The sequence below is a fragment of the Schistocerca gregaria genome, chromosome X, assembly GCF_023897955.1.
Source record: "Schistocerca gregaria isolate iqSchGreg1 chromosome X, iqSchGreg1.2, whole genome shotgun sequence".
Classification (NCBI taxonomy): Eukaryota; Metazoa; Arthropoda; class Insecta; order Orthoptera; family Acrididae; genus Schistocerca; species Schistocerca gregaria.
Window position 1 is genome coordinate 176,917,072 of NC_064931.1, and position 12,810 is coordinate 176,929,881.

The following is a 12,810-nucleotide window of genomic DNA, read 5'->3' on the forward strand; positions in this document are numbered from 1 at the left end:
CTATTGCCGAGACGATTCGCAGACAGTATCCATATATGCCACTGGATGTATCTACAAAAACATATCGTTGTATGACACATAGTTCATGATATATGACGTTAAAACATGAAGCTGCGTGAAAATGAAACTTCTGGGCGAAATTCGCTAGGGATACAGGTGAAATATGCATACAGACACTTGAGAAATATGTTAAACATGCAGGGTGATTATAGTTAAACTTTACAAACGCTGTAGAAATAACGTCACTGGTCAGAATGACGTCAAATTGCAACGGAATATTATCGGAGAAGGGGGATATCGTATGGCAGAACAAAAAAATAGTGTGAAAATGAAACTTCCTGGCATATTAAAACTGTGTGCCCGACCGAGACTCGAACTCGGGACCTTTGCCTTTCGCGGGCAAGTGCTCTACCAACTCAGCTACCGAAGCACGACACACAGCCGGTACTCACAGCTTTACTTCTGCCAGTATCCGTGTCCTGCCTTCCAAACTTTACAGAAGCTCTTCTGCGAAACATGCAGAACTAGCACTCCTGAAAGAAAGGATACTGTGGAGATATGGCTTAGCCACAGCCTGGGGGATGTTTCCAGAATTTTTAATCTGCCAGGAAGTTTCATATCAGCGCACACTCCGCTGCAGAGTGAAAATCTCATTCTGGAAACATCCCCCAGGCTGTGGCTAAGCCATGTCTCCACAGTATCCTTTCTTTCAGGAGTGCTAGTTCTGCATATTTCGCGGAAGAGCTTCTGTAAAGTTTGGAAGGTAGGAGACGGATACTAACAGAAGTACAGCTATGAGTAGCGGGCGTCAGTCGTGCTTCGGTAGCTCAGTTGGTAGAGCAATTGCCCGCGAAAGGCAAAGGTCCCGAGTTCGAGTCTCGGTCGGGCACACAGTTTTAATCTGCCAGGAAGTTTCATATCGGCGCACACTCCGCTGCAGAGTGAAAATCTCATTCTGGAGTGTGAAAATGGATCAATAGGTGGCTCTTTTTTTGTTAAATCTTACGGGACTTATCTGCTAAGGTCATCAGTCCCTAAGCTTACACACTGCTTAACCTAAATTATCCTAAAGATAGACACACACACCCACACCCATGCCCGAGGGACCAGCCGCACAGTCCATGACTGCAGCGTCTAATACCGCTCGGCTAACCCGGCGCGGCAGTAGATGGCTCTGCATGTGTTACAATATGTAAATGACAACACCTGTCATGCCCACGACCCATTGTAGTTAGTACAAAAATGGTTCAAATGGCTCTGAGCACTATGGGACTCAACATCTTAGGTCATAAGTCCCCTAGAACTTAGAACTACTTAAGCCTAACTAACCTAAGGACATCGCACACACCCATGCCCGAGGCAGGATTCGAAACTGCGACCGTAGCAGCCCCGCGGATCCCGACGGCAGCGCCAGAACCGCACGGCCACCGCGGCCGGCTTGTAGTTGGTATAAACACACCGAGTACACGGCTATTCCTCCTTCCGCGTCTGCGACGTTCGCCATTATTATCTCAATGCAGGATCGCCCTCTGCTTGTAAAGCTGTATTAGAAGAATGATGACTGTGCACGCGTCGGTCTGCAGAAGTTCCAGACACTGAAGGGTTTGAAAAAGGCGCTGGTCTGATGGCTGCCGTGGGTCTGGAGAAAATGATTCGGAAATTCGAAAAGACGGGTTCTTTTTGTGTGCAACCTGATAGAGGGAGGAAACGAATTGATTCGACGTCAGCAGTGGAAGCAGTGGCCACAGCAATGCAGGAGGAGACGAGTGGTGGTGTGCAAACATGTAGTGCACGGAGAACTGCCCCAACATTGGACATACCCGTGAGCATGGCGGGCAAAATCCTACGAAAAATTCTTCTTTGCTATCCATTCAAATTATCCTATCTGCAGGAGGTGCTTCCTGTCGACCTGCCAGCAAATGAAACCTTTGCTTTAGATTTTCTTGCTCGCATGGGAGTGGACAATGATTGGCCGTTGAAGATTTTGTGGACAGACAAAGCCCACTTGCATCTGACAGGATATGTCAATACACAGAATTGTCGAAGATGGGCAACGGAAGTCAGCCAGTACCACTTCATCCGGTCTTGTTACCTATACCGTCACTGGTAAGCGCTATGTGTGTCTTTTGCGCGACCATGTCATTCCAGCTCTCCAACAGCGTGGCTGTGTGGATGGAATCATTTTTATGCAAGACGGTGTACCTCCAGCGACGCAGCTGCTCAAGCGCTATTTCGGAAATGCTAGAATCATCAGCAGCCATTTGACTACAGCCTGGCCCTCGCGATCACCTTATCTTGGGAATCCGTGTGACTTGTGGCTGTGGAGCTATCTGAAAGATGTTGCGTTCAGTGTTCCGATTGCAAACTAAGCTGCATTGAAGGCACGCACTGCTCAACACGTTCTGAACGTGACTCCGGAAACACTTAGATCAGTTGTGGAACATGCTCTTTCTCGATTTCAACTTGTTGCAGAAAACGGTGAACTGCATATTGAAGATGTTTTGCGCCTGTCACACGGAAATTAATAATCCGATTTGATTTTGATTGTTGCTTTTTATGCAGTTTTTGGCCTCAGGACAATTAAAAACCGATTTTTTCCATCCGATGTGATATGACGTTGCCGTGGCGGATGGGCTTACGTAACTAACAGTATCACATCTGTATACCCCTGCACACTGAGTAGTACAGTTTGTTTAACGTCAAACGTACACCTTAGGCATTGTTGTACGACTCATGTGTCATTTGCAGGCGACCACTATTAAATTATGATGCTTACAGCGCCATCTATTGCTACATTTTGTAACTATTTATTTTTCTTCTGCCATACGTTTTTCCCCTTCCGTTGCAAAAAAAAATGGTTCAAATAGCCCTGAGCACTATGGGACTTAACATCTGCGATCATCAGTCCCCTAGAACTTAGAACTACTTAAACCCAACTAACCTAAGGACATCACACACATCCATGCCCGAGGCAGGAGTCTAACCTGCGACCGTAGCGGTCACTCGGTTCCAGACTGAAGCGCCTGGAACCGCACGGCCACACCGGGCGGCTCCTTCCGTTGCAATTTGACGTCATTCAGACCAGTGATGTTATTTCTACAGCGGTTTTGAAAGTTTAACTTTGATTATAATCACCCTGCATGTGAAATATATTTCATATGTGTGTACGTGGGCGAAGCCACATCTAAAAGTTCATCCTAAACCCCTCTAACAGTTTCAACCAAATTAGTTACGATCTGGGAAGAAGTACTGTGGGTTGACAACCAGCAGCCTCCTATTTGGGTGAGGGTGATAACATGCAGAGAAAAGGGGGAAGAGGGAGATGGACAGAGAGCGAGGGGGAAGGATAGGATGGGAACAGATAGAATGCAGATGGAAGTGGACAGTGAGAGGGGGTGCGGTAATAGACAGAGAAAGGAGAGAGGAGGAAATCAACAAGGAGAGGGGGGAAGAGGAGGACGGAGAGAGATGATGGAGGAGATATATAGAGATGGCCTGAGAGAGGGGGAAGGAGGAAGTGAACTAATGAAAGACAGGAATATATTGCATACTTACCTGGGCAACTCCGGGTGCTCAGGAATGTGTAAACCAATACAATGACACGTTTCGGTACCCAAAAATAGCATAGTTTTCGTTTATATCATCACCGTGTCTGTGTCATGCCGAGAACTTTTCACCTTCAGAAAATCTGCTAGCACTCCCATTAGGAAGTGTAGAGAAATGCCAAGTATAGTTATCTTATTAGGTGTACAAGACCCTTTCAACTTATCTGCATGCCTTCAACCAATAGGAAAAGTCGACATCGCGGGATTATGTCTCGAGATATCTGCATACCGTTAAACGATTTTTATACGTGCGCAGACGCTGCTGCTGTCTTGGCATGAAAGTAGCGCAGATAAAAGTTTCCGTTTCGTCAGGAATCGACTGAGCTAGTAACAATAGGTGCGCTGTGATATGAGCAAATTTGTGTTTGCTTATACGTCGCATGTCGTTCTGTGTTGTTCGCTGCTTTCAGATTTGTTGGGTGTGAGCGGACCACTCTGAGAAGGAAACCCTGCAGCAGCCGAGCAAGTCCTTGGTGTGAGTCTGGAGGTTGCTTCCAGCAAGTTTTGAGCAGGCTGGACTTACATGGAAAACACGGGAAAAGTGGCTGATCCGGTATGAGGATGAAATGCAATAACATTGGATATTCTTAATTTGTGACTTCAGTGTAACTGTATCTTCCGCCATCTGCACTTAACACTCTACTCACTAGAGAAGCCCCACGTTGCAGTGGGTTATATTTTTCGGCACTGCTTCGTCTACAGTACTGACGATATGACGACTTACCTTAATCTAGGCCTGATCGCGTTGAACAAAGTTACATAATTAAGCGTAAAAAATTATTCTGAATCACATTATAACTCCAGCTATCGAGTCCCAGAAAACCACAGTGAAATTTAACGTTAAATTCTGTGATTAAATACCCAATTAGTACTACCTTTTTCTGGAATAAAATACGGTAGTGAATTACTGTAAACTAAGGTGTAAAAAAATGGTGCGCTTCAGCAATATCTGGACGTCCCAGAAAGGTACCTGAATCCCAGTTCATTTCACGAAAGATCAAACAATGTTATTTTTTATATATATTTGCTAGTCCAGCTAAATCATGCGACCATACGTTACGTAATGCGTTGAAACATATCTAACACTCTGAAACACGATGCAGTTATCAGTGATGTTCAATCATTAATTCTAGTATTGAATTATTAGATGGCCTTTAAACGTACGTAGGTGGATTACAGAATATTTTATTCTATGAAAACTTGATATATAGGGTGATTCCGTGAAGATGTTACAAACTTTCAGTGGTGATGGAGAAGGATAAATGCATCAATTTGAGGTAAAGGACCCTGGTTAGAAAAGCTTTTGTATGTCCATTCTTTTATCAGGAGGTCTCTAGGACGACAGCCGTTTACTATCGTGACAAAAAATACCTACAGCCGTCCTAATGATTATATTTTATTTTGTCGCTACCAGTTTCAACGCTTCATTGCATCATATTCAGTCTGTTTTGGATGCGGTACAGGTTGATATAATCTCCATGCATAACCCTTCAGTTGCCAGCATAGCTCGATACGCAGATAATGTGTCAGCACTCCAACCATCGACTGCCAATTGACACGAGAACCATTCAAATACCATTTGGTAGCGACAAAATAAAATATAATCATAATGACGGCTGTAGGTGTTTTTATTTTTTGTCACGCTGGTTAGAAAACGACCGAGTCCAAAGTTATAACTGAAAATCGTTCTGATACCTCTCACAGTGGACCTCTTTTACTGCAAGCTCTTTGCTTTTCATGTTTTGGGAGGAGGTAGTATGGAACAAAAAAATAGTAACTATGGGCTCTAAAATGCATACCTTAAGGGCTATGAGCACATGTGCGATAGGAGAGATGTGTTTTACAGAAGAAAAGATAAACAAAGGCTCTTAAGACACGTATTTTATAGCCCATGTTTACGGAACATTTGTTCATGTTTTGGTCCATACTACCTCCTCCCAAAACATGGAAAGCAAAGAGCTTGCAGTAGAGGAAATTAACTGTCAGAGGCATCAGAACGATTTTCGCTTATAACTTTCCACACGCTTGTTTCCGTACTAGGGTCCCTTAACTCAAATTGATACATTTACCCTGCTCCATCATACCTGAAAGTCTGCAACATCATCACGGAATCACACTTTACAATGTATGCCAAAATATTAAGTTTATGCCTCGCATCGTTTATAAGCTACCTTTACTGAACCGTCATAAACGTCGATTTTTCTATAGATACCCAGTTTCGTCATCTGTTTTTAAGGTACATCAGTGTCAGCCTTAGCTAGGTGATAAAATGATTGCACTTAGGGCGCGTAGTGACAGACACGTTTTTGAGACAATTTATGACTCCATGGTGCTGTAGTTTCTGTTCGTAGCGCTAAGAGGCAGATCATACATGGCACCGCCACCTTGTTAATATTCAGGTTTTACGAACACCGAGAGTGTAAGAAAATCTTGTAAAGATGCCAGTTTAAAGAAGTCTATGAAGTAACCCAACGCGTAAAGTATTGTTATCCTTGACTTAAAACCATGCCACTGGTGGAAATAGCACCACAATTCAAGTACACGAGTGCGAAGGTCGTTAACAAGCGCTCGAGAAGCATTCTCGTAGTACATATAAACACATTAATTCAAACTGTTCTACATATCTTTATCACATTGACGTTCCTTTCGATTTCAGCTACAATTTTCAGTTACAGTGTGAGTGGCAATCGGCAATGTAAAAAACAAACATTAATTTAAGGTAGACAAAGACTGCTACAGGTGCTAAGATTTTAAAAAATATGAATGATTCTGCAAAGTGAAACGGATTACAGTTCACTATAGTTTCTTAAGTTGATAAGATTACAGATGTATTGTAGTGCGTTAATGTACTGTATACAAATATGTCTCACAACCATATGAAAGATTGTATGAAGTGAAACGGATCACACTTCACTACAGTTTCTTAAGTTGATAGGATTACATACATATAATAGTGCATTAATGTATTGCATACAAATATGTCTCACAATCCAGAAGTATTCTCCAATGGAAACACCAGTGAATAGATAAACATTATGATCATCCATTTAACTTGAGAACAAGCACATCTAGGAAGAAATGAAATGCACATAACAGGTGGTGGTGATACAGAAAGAGTGTTTGGTTAGATCGTGCAAGAAGAATGTGTAAAGTTGCTGATTCAGACAGTTTGAGAAATGAAACCTGTGAAGACCAGGCTGAGGGTAAGGAATATCAGATAGATTATAAGGATTATGTGATACTCATATGCTACCACCATTATTATTTGACGATCACCAGTCAGACTATAGAAAAAAAATGAGAAATCGTATGCTATTGGGTAACCTTGTCCCAACGAAATATTCGTATGAAGAACGCTGATCTGTTCCATAAAGCAGAGCAGCTAGTAACATAACGTTCGAGTGACGGTGCAGTAAAATTTAAGGGAAGTCACAAGAGTTTCAACGCGTATCGTTAAACATCATCGTTTAAAATGGCAAAAAAAGGAAGGGAAGATATTTAGGGTCCAACGTTTCGTCAAAGTCGAGATCATTAAGGAAGGAACACAAACTCTGACTGTGGAAGGATGGAAAAGATATCGGCTGTGTCTTCTCAATGAGATCATACCGGAATTCTTCAATAAGAATTTAGAGAAATTACGGAAAACGTAAATCTGGAAGGTCGGATGGGTGCTTAAATCATAGCCCTCCATAATTCGAGTCCTGCGTTTTTCCGCTACATCTCTCTCGATTTATAAATGGTGTTCGTTGGTAGTTCAGACATTGTCAGTTACAATTTCAGTAGTAAGAGCGTCATAAGCGTCGAAAATCATATTAAAACATGTCACTTGGTTGGTAAATGCATGGTTGAATCGTGGATTACAGAAAGTAGGGATTAATGGTATCAAAATTATGTCGTGGTGGACTTGCGACTTTTATACAGGATTCAGTGGAAGCTGTGGTCGATAACAATATCAGGCGACATGCACCTTTCCAAAGCTGATATGTTCCTCACTAAACGAGTCATTTTACAGCGGGACATATGTCCATGTTACTGGGTCACTTGAATCTTACTACACCAAAATTAAAACGACAATATCATCATGACCAACAAAATGTGAGTTGGACATAAATGAAGGGTACTAAAATAGTGAATAACTGTTGCTCTCACATTGGTGTAACTAACACGATAAACTGGACATATGTTAGGGGAAAATCAGGTAGGTCCCGAACGCTGTTTGACTGTACATTTTGGTTGATATAATATATTTTTAAGACGATAATTCAATTTTTTCGAGAGTTGATCTAAAAATATAGGAATAATTGGAGATATCGCTCAGTGATAACATAACCGTGAGACAGGTCGTGCTGAATATGTACGTACGGGTCTTATGACATATACGAACGTATGAGCTGGCCGTGTTACAGCCCTTATTGCATACTGGTATACTGGATAAAGGACCAACGAAACGGAATACCGAGCTGTAATCGAAGAACCTTTATTGTGATAAATAGACTGATGTGGTAAACGTGAAACTTGAAGAATAATGCACTGAATTTCTTCGTAAGAAGGCAACATCCGATATTAAGATTAAAGCTTTAACTAATTCGATTAAAAATAAACGGAACAGAGAAAATTTAAAGTATCTATAGTTCCGTTTTCATTGTCAGAGGTATACAATAATTTAGCAAGAATTCTAAGTAAATGTCTAAATCAGCTATATAATTAACTAGGTCGGGATAAAAGCTAGTTTTAGAAGTGGTTATAGCCCCATGAAAGTTGTAAAAAGGGATAGGGAAAGAACCAACGAGTGTGAGTGAACAATTTATCTTGGCTTTATTCATTAAGCAGAAATTTTTCACGCTTCTTCGGCGACATATGTACTGAGACGTCTCCAGAAACAAGGAAAGTAAAGTAAAGACATCAACGTATGACGCATGATGTATAGTATAGTTACAGTTTCAAGGCAGTAAATCAAGAAAAGAAAAAATTAGGAAATGAGGAGGAATATGGAAAAGATGTTTCCACAACGGGACCGAAACGGAAGATAGCAGAGAGAAAGCCGAAATACTGAATTCGGACTTCCGAAGTTATTTCACCGCGGAAGATCGTAACACTGTCCCTCCTTTCAATCGTCGTGCGAATGTCGAAATTGCAGATATTGAGATAATCTATCGCGGAATTGAAAAGCAGCTACGATCGCTTAGTAGTGGAAAGGCTTCAGGACCAGAGTCTATAAAGCTTATGCAAAAGAACTTGCTCCCCTTGTAGCAGTAATTCATCGTAGATCGCTTGAGCAACAAAAGGTACCTAACGACTGGAGAAAAGCTCAGGTCATTCCCGTTTTTAAGAAAGGCCGTAAGACAGTTCCACACAATTATAGACCTATATCGTTGACGTCAATCTGTTGTAGAATTCTGGAACATGTTTTATGCTCAAGAATTATGACGTTCTTGGAAAACGAGCAGCTCCTCTACAAAAATCAACATGGATTACGCAAACAGAGAACCTGCGAAACTCAGCTCTCTCTGTTCCTCCAAGAGATCCGCAACGCAGTGGACAACGGCGCTCAGGTTGATATCGTGTTCCTTGATACCAGTAAGGCTTTTTAATGAAAAAAATACGAGCTTACGAAATATAGGAGCAGACCTGCGATTTTATTCAAGACTTTGTTGCACATAGAACTCAACACGTCGTTCTTTACGGAACTAAATGGACAGATGTAAAGGTAATACCCGGAGTTCAAATGTGTGTGAATTCCTAAGGGACCTAACTATTGAGATCATCGGTCCCTAGACCTACGCACAAATTAAAGTAACTGAACGCTAAGGACAACACTCACACCCATACCTGAGGGAGGACTCGAACCTCCGGCGGCAGGGGCCGCTCGATGAAACATCCGGAATACGACAGGGAAGTGTGGTAGGGCCGTTGATGTTCACAATATATATAAATGATCTAGTAGAAAGCTTCAGATGCTCTTTAAGGGTATTCGCAGATGATGCAGTTGTTTATACCAAAGTAGCAACGCCAGAAGATAGTAAGAATTTGCAGAACGACCTGCAGAGAATTTATGAATGGTGCACTCTGTCAGTTGACCCTAAACGTAAATAAATGTAACATATTGCGCATACATAGGAAAAGAAATCCACTACTTTACGGCTACACTATTGATGAAAAACAGCTGGAAACAGCGTCTGCCGTCAAATGTCTAGGCGTAACTATCCAGAGCGACCTTAAGTGAAATGACCATATAAAACAGATAGTGGGAAAAGCAGACACAAGACTCAGATTCATGGGAAGAATCTTAAGGAAATGTAACTCATCCACGAAAGAAGTGGTTTATAAGGCGCTTGTTCACCCGATTCTTGAGTCTTGCTCATATATATGGGATCCCTATCAGGTAGGACTGATAGAAAAGATAGCGAAGATCCAAAGAAGAGCGGCGTGTTTCGCCACGGGATCGTTTAGTTGGCGAGAGAGCGTTACGGAGATGCTAAACAAACTCCACTGCCAGATGTTACAAGAGAGACTTTGTGCATCACGGAGAGATTTACTACTGAAACTTCGGTACATCATTTTTTCCGGAGGAGTCAGACAACATATTACTTCTCCCCACATACATCTCACGTATTGACCACGAGGAGAAAATTCGAGAAATTAGAGCCAATACAGAGGCCTACCGCAATCATACTTCTCACGCTGTATTGGCGAGTGGAACAGGGTTGGAGGGATCAGATAGTGGTGCCGAAAGTGCCCTCCGCCACACACCGTTGGGTGGCTTGCGGAGTATGATGTAGATGTAGATTGGGCTAAGGATTTCTTTGTTAACTTGGAAACCAATTTTAAATTCCAGAATGAGGTGAAGGAGGAGAACATATTATTAGATATTCCCGCAATGTACGAGCTACTTTGTTTTGTTCGCGACAGTAGCAGAAGAATTGCAACAGAAAACCCATGAACTCAGTTTCACAACTACGAACTTAAATCTGACAGATAACTACAATAAGGAATAAATGAGCAATTATAGTCAATTGGTCGAAAGGAAGACAGTGTAGATTAAGAATGAATTTATTGAACTAGTCTATGAATTCTTGTACTAACTAAAACTAAAACGCCGAAATGACGTACACGGACAGAAAAACAGAACTAAATCGTCGGATATCTGATGTAGTGTATTCAGAAGTAAATTCCCAGAGAACATCGGTGAAAAATGTACAATCAAACTCTTGTACTATTTCTAACCTACTGCAGTGAGACATATAACATAAAACTCTCGAATCACCCAAAATCTTAGAGTTGTCCAACATACACAAAAATGTACAAGTGGCGATAGCGATATTTATATAGAAGAAAAAATTAATCAAATACAGTGACGCAGAAATTATCTAGAACATTTGACTATTAGTGGGTAGCAACAACTTTCGCTTTGACAACGATGGTGATACCTAGTGGCGTGGCCCTACAAAGTCCCGGAGAGTATGAGAAGATGTACTGAGCCTTTTCACTCACTAGTCCTCTCATACGGAATATGTTGCGGATTAGACTGCAGTCCGGTACATCTCTACGATTCACCGAACTGCTCAACAACACCTAGGGCACGTTACCTCGGAGACCAGGAATGTAGTCTCATTATCACAGAATGCTCATCTGACCATTCTGACATTAGTTGATGGCAAGGGCAAGGTGCATTGTCTTAGTGTACAAGTCTTCAGCGGGCTGAGATTGGAAAGTAGATGCCAGTTAAATCCTGTTATCACTCCTTGTGGAGGACGGTGATAAACGTCCTAGTGATTTAGTTTCAGTTCACGCACTGGTATCCAACCTAAACATGTTCTGCTGAGAAGACAGTCATCAGCTTAACTACGTTGCCTTAACTTTTCTCCGAGTCTTGGGTTGGTTACGAAGGGCTGTTACTCGTTACCAATAACTAGTGCCTAGTTGCCTGCTCATTTGCAGTTTCATATTCCGCTCACAATATTTTAGCTTTTATTCGATCGCAATTTGACTCTGCTATTCCTTGTGTGTTTCTATTATAGTTAGCTTCGACTAGTCGAAATAAGCTCTTTGAGAAATCTCCTTGTATCTCAACTCACGAATTTTGTATGTTCGGAGGTCAGTATAGGCAATTAGCCAATGGGAATCATTCGTGGTTTTTGGAAGCACGAGGAACTATATTCCGAATGTGTATTTGCCATTCTGTTCTGGTGCTGATTCTCGGATTTTGTTCTATTCGATTTGGGAGCTAGCCTGGCTTTGTCTGGTATAGGTGAGGGGTTGGTTTGGAGTCGCTGCAGTGATAAAGAAAATGTTTGCCGTGGTGACTATTAGGTGAATTTAAGGATTACTTCAAACGTACACTCTAAATACCTGCACTGTTAACTTGCTATTATTCTGCATTTATAGGCTTACGTGCGATGATATCCTTCTGCGTGGTGGATTGTAAGCTCGTAAAATGGTCACTTTTCGCTAAACGTAAGATGACTGTAGGACCTAACATTATCTTTTCAATCCGTCGAGCTGCAAATTCAAAATTATTATCCTCTCCTACATTCTTAAAGAGTTATTACCTTACTATAAGCTGTGTATTGAGAGCTTATGATTCTTTTTACTTTTCGTGAGCATCTTATTTGTATTTTCAATATCGAGGACCGATACGGGCTTTGCAAATCAATGGTATTCTTTTGTGAACAATATATGTGCATATTTATAATTCTTTTCTGTGAACTCTTTTGTTGAATCCAAGTAATTTGAGTTATTACTTTTACCGAACGCAATTACATGCTGTCGTACCAGCGCACTGTGCACACTTTTTCCGCTGGCTACTTTACTTGGTGTTCTGAGATGTCGTGTACAGACAGCTGAATTAATTACTTTCTACAGCTGCACATCATTAGAAATAAATTTGCACGGAGTGAGGTTTCAGATGGGAATAGGTAAGTCATCGATTGCTGTTTTGGAAGACAGTTATAATGCGCAGTGAGCTAGTTTGTCAGTGAGCTATATTGTGGAATACGTGATAGCGAGGTGTTTTCTAATTGTAGCGTAAAGAGGAGACTATGTTTTCAACCAGTGTTTTCAAAAGAAAGAATTGGTTTTATCTCTCTTTAATGTTCAGATTCAGTGAGTGCAGACAGGAGGTAACATCTTTATATGCACAGCTTCAGGTAGTAAGCCAAATTTAAACACACTGTATAACTTTTTGACTGTTTTTTGGAGAGAAATT

At 41.5% G+C, this 12,810-nt stretch overlaps 1 protein-coding gene and 1 non-coding gene across 8 annotated transcripts in view; one reads left to right on the top strand and one right to left on the bottom strand.

Annotated features, from left to right (window-relative positions):
- The window catches only part of LOC126298847 (nuclear factor 1 X-type), a 1,745,828-nt gene that overhangs the window by 1,008,346 nt on the left and 724,672 nt on the right, over nt 1-12,810 (bottom strand). The gene's annotated exons all lie outside the window — the stretch shown is intronic.
- Nucleotides 816-890, top strand: Trnas-cga (transfer RNA serine (anticodon CGA)). The gene has a single exon. It is a non-coding gene; the product is annotated as a tRNA-Ser (tRNA).